A 14,998-nucleotide genomic window follows, 5' to 3' on the forward strand; every position below is an offset into this window, starting at 1 on the left:
CTCTCTCTCTCTCTCTCTCTCTCTCTCTCTCTCTCTCTCTCTCTCTCCCTTTCTCTCTCTCTCTCTCTTGTCTTACGATATACTCAATCTTTTATATAGTACTCCCAAAGTTCTTTTACAAATAGGATTCAATCCCACCAATATTTATTGAAAGTCATATGTACAAGAACTTAATGCTAAGCTGTAAGGGATAATATGTGGGTCAAATAAGATTTTTACACTGAAGTAGTTTATAGGAATCTTAGTTCAATAAATTTATGACAGCTTTTTGCATGAAACTATCCCTTTAGTAAAGAGAAAAGTATTAAAAATATATGACTTGCTGTTGGAAGCAAAGCTTTAGAAACAATGGTTTTTGTGCCTTAAGAATCAGTGATCAACAAAAAACCACACATGGTATGCACTCACTAATAAGTGGATATTAGGCAAAGAGCATGGAATGTCCATGATACAACTCATAGACCACATGAAGCTCAAGAGGAAGGAAGACCAAAATGTAGATGCTTCAGTCCTACTTAGAAGAGGGAACAAAATAATCAAGGGAAATAGAGGGTGAGAGGGACTTGGGAGGAACAGAAGAGTGGAAGGGGAAAAAGAGGGGAAGAAACAGGTATGGGAGGAGATGGAGGAGATATACAGAGGGTCAGGAAAACCAAAGTGTGGATGCTTCAGTCCTATTTAGAAGAGGGAACAAAATAATCACAGGAGGTAGAAGGAGGGAGGTACCTGGGAGGGAGAGAGGGGGAGAAGGGGGCAGTATCAGGTGTAGAAGGAAATGGAGGAAATGTACAGGGGCTGAGTAAATTGAACAGAGGTGTGTAGCAATGGGGGAATGGGGAACTGGGGAGAGCAACCAAAAAGTCCCAGATACCAGGAAAGCAAGAGGATTTCAGGACCCAACAGGGATGACATTAGCTGAAATATCCAACAAAGGGAAGAGAGAAGCTGTAAACACCGTATCCAGAAGTTAGGCATGGCCCCCAGTTGAGGGAAGGGCCACCTACCCATCTCCAAATTTTAACCCAGAATTGCTCCTGTCTAAAGGAAATACAGGGACAAAGAGTGGAGCAGAAACTGAAGGAAAGGCCATCCAGTGACTGCCCCACCTGGGGTTCTGTGCCATATACAGATAGCAAACCCAGTCACTATTGTTGATGCCAAGAAGTTTCTTGCTGATGGGAGCCTCATATAGCTGTCTTCTGAGAGGCTCTGCCAGAGACTGACAAATACAGAGGCAGATGCTCACAGCCAACCATCAAACTGAGCAGGATGACCCCAATGGAGGAGTTAAAGAAAGGACTGAAGGAGCTGAAGGAGTTTACAACCCCATAGGCAGAACAACAATACCAACAAACCAAAACCCTCAGAGCTCCCAGGGACTAAACCACCAACCAAAGTGTACACGTGGAGGAATTCATGGCTCTAGGTGCATATGTAGCAGAGAATGGCCTTGTCTGTCGTCAATGGGAGGGAAGGCCCTTGGTCCTGTGAAGGCTGGATGCTCCAGTGTAAGGGAATGCCAGGGTGGGAATGGGAGGATGGCTGAGGGAGCACACTCATGGGTGAGCTGGAGAGGATTGGGGGTTTGTGGAGGAGAAACCAGGAAAAGGGATCACATTTAAAATGTAAATACATATAATAATTATTTAAAATGAAAAAAAGAATTCAGGGTTACAAGAACAGTGATATATCAAAGCTATCATTAGGAAATAAAACAATGACTAAAATAAAGTTACTGATGATATTAATTTGTGGTAAGGATTTTAATAATCAGATATACTTTTATACACAGGGACCCCAATGGAGGAGTTAGGGGAAAGACTGAAGGAGCTGAAGGAGCCTTATCTGGCAACAATGAGAGGGGAGGCCCTTGGTTCTGTGGAGGCTTGATGTCCCAGTGTAGAGGAATGCTAGGGCAGTGATGCAGGACTGGGTCTGTGGGTGGGGGAGCACCCGCATATAAGTAGGGTAAGGGAGATGGGATAGGAGGTTTGCAGAGGGGAAACCAGGAAAGGGGATAACATTTGAAATGTAAGTAAAATATCTGATTCTAGACATATTAATACTCAAACCAATCCTTATAATAAAGTTTAAATTCCGCCAAAATTTGAAATTAATGGGTCATGTTTACATGAGTATCTTTAAAGATATAATTTCATTTTAAAAGTTTCCTAATTATGAATGACATTCAACAGATTGCTGGGACACATATACTGAAGTAGTAAAAACCTGTCTTAGATTTAAAAAAAAAAAGTTATCTTGAACACAGCCAGAAAAGGCAGCTGTGTCATTAATCATGTTGGGAGGACAAACTTCAGAACTAATTGCCAAATTACCAGGAAACATTGGGTCTCCCAAAGATATAATACCATTTTAAACTGTTATAACAATCACCCTTCCAAAATCCTTCCTCAATTTGATTGTTTACTGATTTCTCACTAAGAGTGTATCTAGGTCTATTTTGTTACGCTAATCAATTATTGGAACTGATTGCAAATGTCTCTTGACACACCTTTTCACAATGATCCCTTTTACTGAGTTTCCTCAGAAATATCAACCGGTCTGCAATAGATCTCCACTTCTGTGAGACCCAGAGACGCTCACAAAATTTCTTTGCTACAAGTCCAAACCTTACCAGTGATGATTCTGGTTTTCTTTAGGATGAGAGCAGCAATCCATAGGCCCTCTGGACTGTGGCCCCATTAGCTGACTGAGACATTAAAAATGAAACTGTCAGACTTGACCTTCTTTACAGCAATAACAGAAGTAGGCTTTAGTCACTCATATGTCCTGGTAGGATAACAAATACTTTCTGAATATATCTTAATTTATCTATAAAAAATAGAGAAAATACTAGCAACATAGTACAATGTAGTTTACATAGTCAATTAGAATAGTGACACACTTTGTTCTGGACACAAAGTCTCACTATATAGTTTATGCTTGCCTTGAACTCTTTGAATAACCCAAGTTGTACTAAAAAGTACCCTGTTCCTACCTCCATCTCACAAGCCACTGGGATGACAGTCATGTGTGGCCACACCTGAGTCAAAATCTCCAAATTTTGAAAATTCAAAATTTGAGTCTTATAATTGTCTTCAGAAGCTTCTTCTTTTATATTTTTATTTTATTTATTCTTTCAAATTTTGTAAATTTATGCATTGCATTTTGATTCTATCTACCACCATCTTCCTCTCTAATCCTCACTCCCAATTCCCTCAAAACTTCACATTCTTTTATTTTTCTTACTAAGAATCACTTTTGTCCAATTATTTTTTTCCTCTATGAGCATAAGTGTGGAGTCATTCACTGGGCCATGGGAAAACTACCGACAGTCATGACTGGAAATGAGAGTGACTCTCCTCTCAGTAGCCATTCCCTGCCAATATATCTTCTCTTCCAATGATAGGGGACCCTTTCCATGTCTAGACCCACAAACAAATGGATAGATAGATAGATAGATATAGGTAGATGATAAATAGCAAATAAGAAAACTCAACACAGAAGTTTCTTTTTGCAGTGGAAGGAGGTTAATACAGAAAATCTCAAATGATGAAAGTGCAGAGAATCAGGGACTATGGAGTACTCATCCTCAAACAAGACATCTATATCAGATTCCTTGCCTCAAAGGCTCAAGATCAATCTAGTAAATATTTCATCACAGATGTGAGTGAGCTCATGAGGTCCTTAGTAGAGAAGTTACAGGTACTAGGCAGCTGCTAAGAGGGAGAAAAATCAGTTTTCTTCGGGGGTGGCAACGCTGATAGTTTGTCTACGGTACAGTGGACAGCCCTATACTCACATGAATTTGGACAACATTAATTGGACCCAGTAGAGTATAAATAAATACCTAAATACATAAGAGGATATTAATACGAGAGGGAGAAGTGGTAGAGGAAGGACATAGGAGAATTTGAAGAAGTGAGAAAGGAAAAGTGGATTTGATCAAAATGCATTCAGGAAAGAAGGCGGAAAGATGCCCCTCCCCACTCTGCCCTCCCTTTCCCTCCCTTCCTCCCCCTTTTCTGTTTTTCTCTTCTCTCCTGTTGTCTCTTTTTTGATGTTTTTTTTTGTAATAGCAAATATATTGATAGTGCATCTAAAATTCATAAACAAATAATTTAGAATCATGTAACTCATATTCCATCTTTGTAGATAATTGTTGTAACTTCTGAATTTCTGTTAAAAAGAAAAAAAAAAAAACTTGCCTGGGTATTGAATACTGGCCCGCATGCTATCCTTGAGCTACAGCCCCAGTGAGAAAAAAGTCTTATGTACAGCTTTAAATATAATGCATCTATTAACCCTTGGGACATTACAATTAGCACTGCTTTGGCATAAACATACAACATCAGGATGATTTTCCTTCATGACAAAATAGGATTCATGTCTTTGTCTTTGTGCATACATGTATTTCAGGCGACAAGCTTCTTTTTTAATCAAATGATTAAAATGCAAAAAAAATCAGTGACTATGGAAAAATATTGTTTCCTATTTACTTATCCACAAATATTTCTAGTAAAAGAATATTAGGAGAGAAAATATAGAAAATTTCAACTGCTAAATATTTAGTTACTTATTGCACACAAATCTTTAAAAATCAATAGAAGTTTTTAATGGCTACTAAGAGCATAAAACATCTGCCTTTCTGGTTATCCACGACTGAGATAAGAGTAATATGTGACATGGTAGTACATGCACTCCAGTGACTAAGTCAAGAGGATCCACAGTTTGCATTCGAGGCCAGTTTGGGCTTTATAGTGAGTCTTAGGCCATCCTGAGATACATAGCAAACCTCTGTCTCAAAACAAAACAACAAAAACTAAAAACCCCAATCTCTGTAAGCCTATAATTACTGCATTACAGAAATCCCTTATGTTCCCCTCAAATCACACTTCTCTGACTTTTCAAGTCATTTTAGAGTTAGTAAAGTCAAAAGTCAACCTTTTGAAGGATTAACATATTTTTCTATGCTTACGTAGACTGACCAAGAACAGTAAGTAGAAATTCCACATTACTAATAAAGGAAATATGCAGACATTACTACCAATATTAGAGAAAGTAAAATAATTCCAAGCAAATACTACAAAGAAGTATACACTAACATGTTACATATCTTAGAAAAATGAAAGAGTTCTTAGAAACTCACAGACAACCACACCCGACTAAATAATAAATAGAACACCTGAACAAACATGGTAAGTAAAGAGTTTGAATTGTTTATCAAAGACTGTCCAAGAAAGAATTTGTGATTAGGCAGCTTCTCTAATAAAATCTACTTCATGTTTAACTCCCAGTTAATGCCACCCTTTCTTATAGTATTCAAAAAAATAGAAGGGCAAGAAGTAACTTCAGTCTGCGTCTTTATTTCTGTCCAGAATATTTTGGACATATTTGACAAATACATTTGTCTGTAAAGTTAAGGTTTATAGTGTGATTTCATATATACATTTACAATATGCTGTGATTTTTACAATAAAGTTAATCGATTTATCGCCTTACATAGTACTTCCTTGTCATAAGAACATGTAAAATCTACTTTCTTTCCAAATTCCAAATATATAATAAAATACTAACCATAGTAATCATATTAAATATCTGCTCACAACACTTCTCACTGAAAAATTTGGGTCAAAGGATGACCCAAATCTCACTTTCCCCAAACCCAAGCCTCTGAAAAACACCACTCACTTTTTCTTTCCTTTCTTCTTCCTTCTTCTTTCTTTAAACAGGTGTCATTATGTAACACAGATTAGCCCAGAGTTAGCCTCATTATGTAGCTCATGCTTGCTTCAAACTTTTGATGTTCCTGGCTCCATTTCCTGTGTGTTGGGATTACCAATGTGTACTACCATACTCTGGCTACTTCTCATTTCTGTTAGAGAGTTCTACATCTCAAACATGAGTAATGTCATACAGTATTTCTCTTCCTGTGCCTGGTTTACTTCACTTAATATAAAGTCCTCTTTGTTCATTTATTTCACAAATGTCAGGAATTTTCTTGTTTTCATATAACACACACACACACACAAACACACACAGAGAGAGAGAGAGAGAGAGAGAGAGAGAGAGAGAGAGAGAGAGACAGAGACAGAGACAGAGACAGAGACAGAGACAGAGACTGAGTTTGAGACTTTTCTGGTTGAGCCACAAAGTAAAAATTCAAAGGAAATCTTGATTATTTGGAGGTACAGAATAGGTGGCAGGGGAGAAGAATATAGCTAAGACTTTCAAACTAGCACATATCACTTTATGAATAAAATAACACTTCCTTTAAATTTTTAGAACATATTCTACCTCAGAGATGTCTGTCTATTCCAAAATCCATTTTCTTTTCTTCCCCTTTTCATAATATAGCAGCTAAACTTCTCAGAACACATGGCTGGAATGAATAAGAATTACTTTTCCCTCTTACCACTATCATCCTGCTAAAGGAAGATAGCAATAAAATGACTTCTAATGACATATTGCTCTACATATAGGTCAGTACATCAAGCAGGCTTCAACAGGGAAGCATCTTCTTGAAGTAGATGTGAATAAACACAGAGACCCAAAAGTGAAACCATGCCCAGAGAGTGAGACTTTGGAGCACTAAATTCTAAATGGGATGTGTCTGGCCATGGAAGGGCATCTTGGTTCGTGGGTTGGCATGGGCCTGGAACCCCAAGACAGCAGGTATTTGGCCACGCCCCTAGAACCCAGGGCCCTGACACGTGGTCTCCGATCTAATGTCCCTTTAACCTGCAATGTCAGTCACATAAGACACAGGTAGAGGGAGGGGGTGCATAGCTAATTAAGTTATTCCCTCCCCTCTTCCTCCCTATTTAAACCAGCTCCCCTGGCTTTTCTGGGACGCGCACTCACGTCCAGATCCAACTTTCCTGTCATGGATAATAAAGCTATTCCTTGGAAACCCACTCCACGTGTCTTCTGGACCTGATTCTGGAACCTTGGACTTTCACCAGTATGTGGGACCCGCCCACGAGAAAGCCCTGGTGCTCCACCTCGCTGCTGATGCCTGCCCCCGCAGGCCGCCTCCACCTAGACACCGCACAGGCGCACAGGCCCGGGGCTGCCTTGCGCGTGTTTTTCCCCACAGGGATGTCTTAATCAAATCTCTCCTCTCAGGATCATGGATCTATGAGGAAGAAGAGGGAGCCAGAAGGACCGTAAGCACCAGCAATGGAAACAGCATCATCCAGACACAATAAGATGGGTGCACATAGGAACTTACAGAGACTATGGCAGCATGCACAATACCTGCACTGGTTTAAGCCAGATAAGGTCCCAGAACTGAGAGGGAGAAGTGAACACCATTCTCACTCCTAACCAAGAGTTCCCTTGCAACTGATACCTACTGTGAAAGTGAAAATCAGTTTTCTCTGAAGAAGTCTCACTGGGTATATAAGCCACACTCTAGTCTTTGTGACTAGGTTCATTTCAATGAGAAGTAGAGAAAAGCTAATTAGCATGCCACCCATCTTCTGCTTCTACAAAAGGAAATCTGATGGCTGGATCTAGAGCTGTCATTTTGACTGAAAGGCCAGTAACAGTAGCAGAGAGAAACAGAATGGTGCTAAATCTTAACAAATACTGAAATTCCTTAACAGCCATGTAATTTGCATACAGATCAATTGTAGGTAAAACAGAAGTGAAATCCTGTTCTGTTAAAGGCACTATTGTTTTGAAATGAGTGATGACTGTCAAAAATATCTTTATCCATACCCAACTAAGTTTTTTTAAAAAAGTGGTGGATACATATACGCATTCGGTAACAATTAGTGAAAAAAGTAGCCATGAGTTTGAAGGAGAATAGGAAGAGATATGGAAAAAGATTTGGAGTGAGAAAAGGGAAGGGAAAATGTTATAGTTATATTAATTTCAAAAATAAACAAAAATATTTTAGAGGGAGATTAAAATGAACATTTGGATACACTCAAGAAGGAATAGTATTCAATGTCTTGAGAGATATCCAATAAATATCATTGGAAGAAAGGAAAGGATATAAATTCTGCATTTAAACTATTTGACTCTTTTGCTAGGTACACATTTTCATGAAAATTAATCAGAATACAAAACTGTGTCAAACAATATGACTTTCTGCCTTTCAGGGTATCTGTGGCATTGTTATGTACATGTAGAAACTCTGGGGTTGCCATGGTAGCAGCATTTGAAGCATTATTCTCCTCTAGCCAAAGAAAAAGCATATGCTTTAAAAAGTGAATTCTTTAGTATGGTAGAAACATGAAAATCATAGCTGACTCCATAATTACTCTTCTGTCAAATTATCACTTGCAGAATACTCACCAAATATTTCTCCTATGTCTACAAATGTAAGAAAAAGGGAGTCATATTTCATTTTAAATAGTGTTGGCTATGCTCAATTTGAACTTTCAGCAGCCCTGATGACCCACAGAAGATGCCATACATTTTTGGCATAGAAGGGAGAGGACTCATGAGGGATCACATTATGGGTTCACAAGATCCCGTCTTTCCATTAAGATATGTATGCATTTGATTTGCTGCATGAATGGTGGCTGATGGGCAGCTTCACAATCCAGACATATGGATGTATACAGGACTTTTCTTGGTGGTTTATCCACCTATAAGCTGTCCATTCTTCTGTAAGGTATTCTAAATTAAACTAATTATTTCACAAGCATCTCTGGGATAAAATAGTTTCTTTGATGTGTTTTTGTGTCCTTTCTGGAAAGGAAAGCATATTTTTCACATCTCCCCAAGAAGAGTTAACACAATAAATATAAACAAATTAGCATTCAAAAATGGCATTCAGAACATGTGAATTAACTGAACATCTTTGCAATTAGCAAAGGTGGCTTTTAATCTTTTCAAATCATCCTTATCACATTCTGTTTCAGCGACATTCATCATTTCTCAGTTCATTGACATGTCACATTTTTTTCTGCTGTGAAAACTTGGTTAGTTGTACCTGCCATCCAAAAGATTCTTCCTTCCCCCATATAAATCCCAGGAACTCTCCAAGGATTAATTTACAAATGATTGTAACAAAATTACTGAAACTTTTTTTTGAGATTTTGTAATTTAATTATAAGCCTTTAAGTTGAAATAAGCAATCCATACAGAATACTTACCAGGAATATAAAATATGCTCATATAAATCCCTTGGATGAATAGAGTGCCATTATTCAATAATACACCAACAGTCACATTGAAAGGAACACTTGGTGAATTAGAGTTTTTTCTGACATCTCTAAGCATATTGTGTTACTTTCACCAGTAAAGGTTTAAATAATCTATTTACATCTAAAACAGTTTCAATGAAATTTACCTTCTCATATCCTACAGTAGTGACTAATTTTAATTATCAACTTGATTGGACTAGGAAACATCTAGGGTGTTAGTTAACCAAACTATTCTCTATGTCTGTGAGGAAATTCCCATAGAGAATTAGCTGAGGAATAAGACCTATCCTGATATAGGCAGCACCATCCTATAGGGATCCTTACACACTGAGCTAAATATTTATACACAAGTTGCCATTGCAAACCTGTGTGAGTCTCTCTTACTCTCCTCCTTTTTTCACTGTGATAGACTCTCACTGTGGGAAATGCGATCTACATTCAAACTTTTCTTCTCTAAATTGTTTTGAGTCAGGCATGTAATCACAGCAAGAAGAAAACTAATACATGATCAAAGCCTTTGCCTAATTAATCATGAGAAAATTGAACCACACTACAGTATTTGTAGGAGCAGCACAACATATGAAAGCATTCATGGAACATGTAAAGCAAAAGAAATGGCAAGTTTAATGGGTCATATTTGTCACATCCTAAGAAATGAATATATGATGGGATAAATGAGGCCAAGATACAGCTATGCAATATTTGGAAAGAAAGAAAATTATTACTAGTAGTTTATCTTTCTCTTTGTTTTTTTTGTTAGCATTTATGAAACAGAGTTGACTCTTCTTAGGCAAATGTTAATCTATTTAATGTTGGTAAAGAAAAAAAATGTGAAGGCCTGTTAATTCACTTGACTGGAAAACAGAAAACAGAACCAGGACTTCATTACTTGTTCATATTGAGCAGGGGAATGCTAGAGATCTGGATTTTAAATTTTGAAAAATTTGACCCATCTAATCTGAACAGTTGACTGTGATCTCAATATTATATTATTATCCATAGAGTAATGAAAAAAATAACTGGTCATACTCTGTGGAGATTAATTATTGTCCACAGGAGAGCTGACCATGAGAATTATATTTTGAATGGTATTAGATTGGTGAATATAATTGAAACATGAATTGTTTGTGTATAATAGGGGATATTTATATATTATATTTATATCCCCTTTTATAAAATAAGGATTTTTTTATGAAATAAGGATTTTTCTCTTGTATCTGGGATTATTAAAGACTAGTCCTGACAGTGGATTATGGTATTTCTCTGTGCCAGCTAAAATAGTGCTACCAAGAGACTTAGGCCCATATCCTTGAAGTTAAAATTTAGGAATGAATTTTTTATATAAGAAAATGTCATTTCAAATTTTATGCTTATAGTAGAATTTTATTAATATTTCAATGCATTATACATTTTTAATGAAGTGTACATTTTTACAAGATAGAACTTCATTTTATGAGGAACAGGAATTTTCTGCAATGTAGGTAGCACTGTGGTAGACAGCATAAGACGTACACCAAAGAAGAGATGAAAAACCCTATTTGAGGTAGTTGAGGAATTTATGTGTATGAAATAATGATGGATTTAAATTTTAAATAATTCACAAACAATCTGTTTTATAACTTATTGTATGTGTAGAAGTGTTTTGCCTGACTATAATACTATATACCATATGCATGTCTGGTGTCCACATGAAGCCAAAAGGAACATAAGATTCCTGAAACTGGAATTAGATAGTTGTGAGCCACAATGTGGGTGCTCAGAATCAAATCCAAGTCCTCTAGAAAAGCAGCATGTGCTCTTAACCATTGAGACACCTCTCTGGTACCTAAGTTGTTCTCCCTCACCTGCCACCTCTCTCTGAAGAAAGGCACTTGGGAAACAAAAACATCGTTTTCAAAGTATAAAGGCATTAAGAAAATGAAACCTAGATATTTCTGTACATGCATACAAAATGTACTAATCAAAGCAGGTAGTTAACATTTCCATTTCCAACTTAGCGCTCTTCATGTTAGTAACCTTGTAAATCTGGTCTCCCAGAGCTTTCTAAAGTCCATAATAAATTGTTTTGGATTATATACCTCACATTATGACATAAAACATTAGAACTTATTTTTTACATTAGTGTGTTGGTACCTGTTGTGTAATTTCTATTTTCTCCCCTAACTCCATAAACTTCAATGACCACTCTTCTACTCCCTATTTCTATAAGATAAACATTTATATTTCCACATATGAGTGAGAACATACAAGTTTTATCTGTCTGTACTTGTTTTATTTTACTTATCCTAGTATCCTCTGGTTCCACCCATATTGCTACAAATAACATTTCATTATTTATTATGGATAAATAATAGACCACTGAGTGTGTACTACACTGCTTTCATTTCCTTGTGTGTTGATGGCCATCCTCACTAATTTCATGCATTGTATACAAGGAATAATTTTTCAATAAATAAAGGATTATGGACACCCGTTTAATAGACCGATTCCATTTCCTAAAGATACATATCTAGTACTGGTATTTTAGGGAACCTATGGTAGTTCTTTATTATGTTTTCGAGGAGCACTGATACTGGTTTTCATAATACCTGCACTAATTTGCATTTCCACTAAGAATGTAAGAGTCTCAGTTTTCCTGTATAAGGTATTTTATTTTTGTTTTTCAAAATAATACTTCAATTAATTCTTTGAGAATTTCATATAATATATTTCAAATAAAATTGAAGAATTTGTGGTTATCACAGAATGTTTTACTTCTCCTCTTGGCTCTAAGGGCTGTTTAGAGTTTTACTTAAGTCGCATTCTTTGTTTAGACCCCCCTTTCATATTATATGTAACTGATTGAGTGCTAGTGAAAAGTACTGTATGCTCCACCTTAATAAAATACAGCTGAGATTTGCACAGAGAGAAGCAATGCATTATACAATTTACCCTTTTAATAGGACTTAATGGCCTTGAAATGTGAAAGGCTATGCTCTACTGACCCTTAATCAAAGAACTTTAAAAGGATACCTAGCAAATCAATATATAATCATAATAAAAGTGTTAAATGAACTTTTAACAGATGCTAAACAAGTTCAACCCATTTAATAAGTTAAGCCTATTTGCAATGACCTTTTCCGTCTGAAAAAAAAAGAGGCATTTATTATGAAAGTAAAGCTTATCTTCAGAATTTAGATTCCAGTAACACTTAAGTCACTTTCTTCTTGCATAAATATAAAGAAAAACACCAGAATGTATTTTAGCATTTGTAGTTTTGGGGATTTTAGCAGAATGGTCATGAAGGATTTCATAGCTAAGTTTCATGCATCCTCTCCTACTTGTAGAACGTCAACATTAAACATTAATACTGCTGAATGAGTACTGAATATATCTTTAGGATCTAGCCTCTACTGTTGCTTCTTCCATCCATTACAACTCCACCTATAAGAAGATGACAGAAGCATTGTTTTACTGGCCTGTAAAACTTATTTCTAACATTCTGAATTTTATGGGCTTTAGACTGCTTTAGAATAAGTTCCTATAATAGTATTTTATATTGTACAGTTGTGTACCTTTTAATTTTAAGTTATGGGTTTGTTTGAGATAACATCTTATTATGTAGCTATGTGTCTATACTTTTCTGGCTCCAAATCTGATATGTTGCCCAGGCTGATCTCAAACTTGTGATTCTTCAGCCACAGTACCCTCACACCAGCTAGGAGAATGTCCAGCCCTATTCTATTGAACATTTTACACACACACAGACACACAAACACACAGAGACAGAAAGAGAGAGGCAGAGAGACAGAGAGAGAAAGAGAGACAGAGACAGAGAGAGACAGAGAGACAGAGAGACAGAGAGATACAGAGAGACAGAGAGAGACAGAGAGAGAAAGAGAGACAGAGAGACAGAGACAGGGAAAAACAGAGATACGAGTTTTATGTTTGATGAAGTGTTGTCCAGGAACTTATGGCTCAAGGCAGTTCCCTCTTCTCACAAGATTTTATTGAGGTGATGAAGTGGTACAGATAGGGCAAATCCATTTTAACTATGGGACAGAGACTTAAATGTAGCTTTGAACATGGAAAAGGGATATAGTTATACTGATAAGGAGCAAAGAGGAAAATAAGATACAGAAAACACACAATAAAAATGTAAAGATTGCTGAGACAGATGACAATTTACACCTGGCAGAGCACTGAACAATGTGTGTGTGTGTGTGTGTGATATATATATATATATATATATATATATATATATATATATATATAGTTTATTGTATGTATATGAGTATACTGTCATGGTTTTCAGACACACCAGAAGAAGGCATCAGATCCCATTACAGATGGTTTTGAGCCCCATGTGGTTGCTGGGAATTGAACTCAGGACCTCTGGAAGAGTAATTAGTGTTCTTAACCACTAAGCCATCTCTCCAGCCCCTGAACAATGTTCATAAAGCAAAGAAGGGCAGATATGGAGGAAAAGTAGGAATGGGTGCTTGATAGTTGTTCAGGTGAGTGATTATGGAATTATACATAGAATAAAAATGATTTACTCAGTCAACAAGAGAATAGAAAGAAATTCCAGGAATTCAGCCATGCACAGAAGACAATGGAGAATAATCAGGCCACACGGTCCATACTCTAGGAACCGTTTTTAGTCCTAGAAATATAACTGAATGTCTCAGTCTCTATTCTCGTAGAACATATATTCCCACAGTACAGTCCAGGAATCAAGAAAATAATTCAATAAATGTATGTTCTCAGTATTAACATCCAAGAAAAATGAGGAAGAAATCAGGCAGCAAGGATAAAGAATAGAGAAGTGGTATTTCTGACTAGGAGTTCAGAGAGGGCATATATAAGAATGTATCAAAGGTCTGATGACAATGAGTCATGTGATGAAAGAGACAACAATTTGAGGACTGTCGAGGAGATCAAATAAAGGCATAATTAGCAAGTGATAGGGTTAAAACTAAAAAAGCTAGAGCCAGGTACTACAAGATTGATGCTTTTATGGCTCGTAAATCAAGGATAACTTACATTGGAATGAGGGAACAGAAGGTTTCCTGCACCAAATTTTAGCACATAATCTGAGTAACCAAATCTAGAGGTTTGTGACGTTTTTATCTATCTATCTATCTATCTATCTATCTATCTATCTATCTATCTATCTATGGTACCAAAGTATTGAGAAATTCTTCAACTCTGAATTTTTCAAAGTTAGAGCTGGCTGGTGAAACCATTTTTTTCTTTTTACTTGTATGCTATATTTTTTCATCTCTCTAGAGAGTGATTGGTAAAAGGTAATCAGTTAATAAAGGCTTAGTCGGGGAAATCAATATCTATTCTTGGGAAAAAGTTCTTGCCCATTTCTTTTCCTCAAGCCTCACTTCCTTAAGAAACTGAGTATCTTAGGGCATAATGGTAACTTGGTTTTCAAAGATAATAAGCTCAACAGACCCATGCCAAGGTGGTTGTTGTATCAATTCAATCTATTGTGCCCTACCCTGCTTGGATCGATCTCCTGGTAGCCAGTACTTGAAGATAGGCCACAAGTTTTTCCTGGGATGTCTGTCATCCCTGCTCTCATTTCCTCCTATACCTTCACCATTGTTCCAGAAATCATCTCTCAAGGAACTTCACACAGTTCCCTTTTTGGTTGAGGCAGTTTATTTGGGGGATATTTTGGCTCTTTTTTTTTTTTTTTTTTACACATTTCAACAGGTTAACTTTATTTATTTTTTTTTATTGGATGATTTATTTACATTTCCTATGTTGTCCCCTTACCCCATCCCCCACCACCCCCTCGGAACCCCCAATCCCCTCGCCCCTCCTCCTTCTTCTCTGTG

Source organism: Grammomys surdaster, unplaced genomic scaffold (assembly GCF_004785775.1).
Source record: "Grammomys surdaster isolate TR1022 unplaced genomic scaffold, NIH_TR_1.0 148, whole genome shotgun sequence".
In the NCBI taxonomy this organism is placed as follows: Eukaryota; Metazoa; Chordata; class Mammalia; order Rodentia; family Muridae; genus Grammomys; species Grammomys surdaster.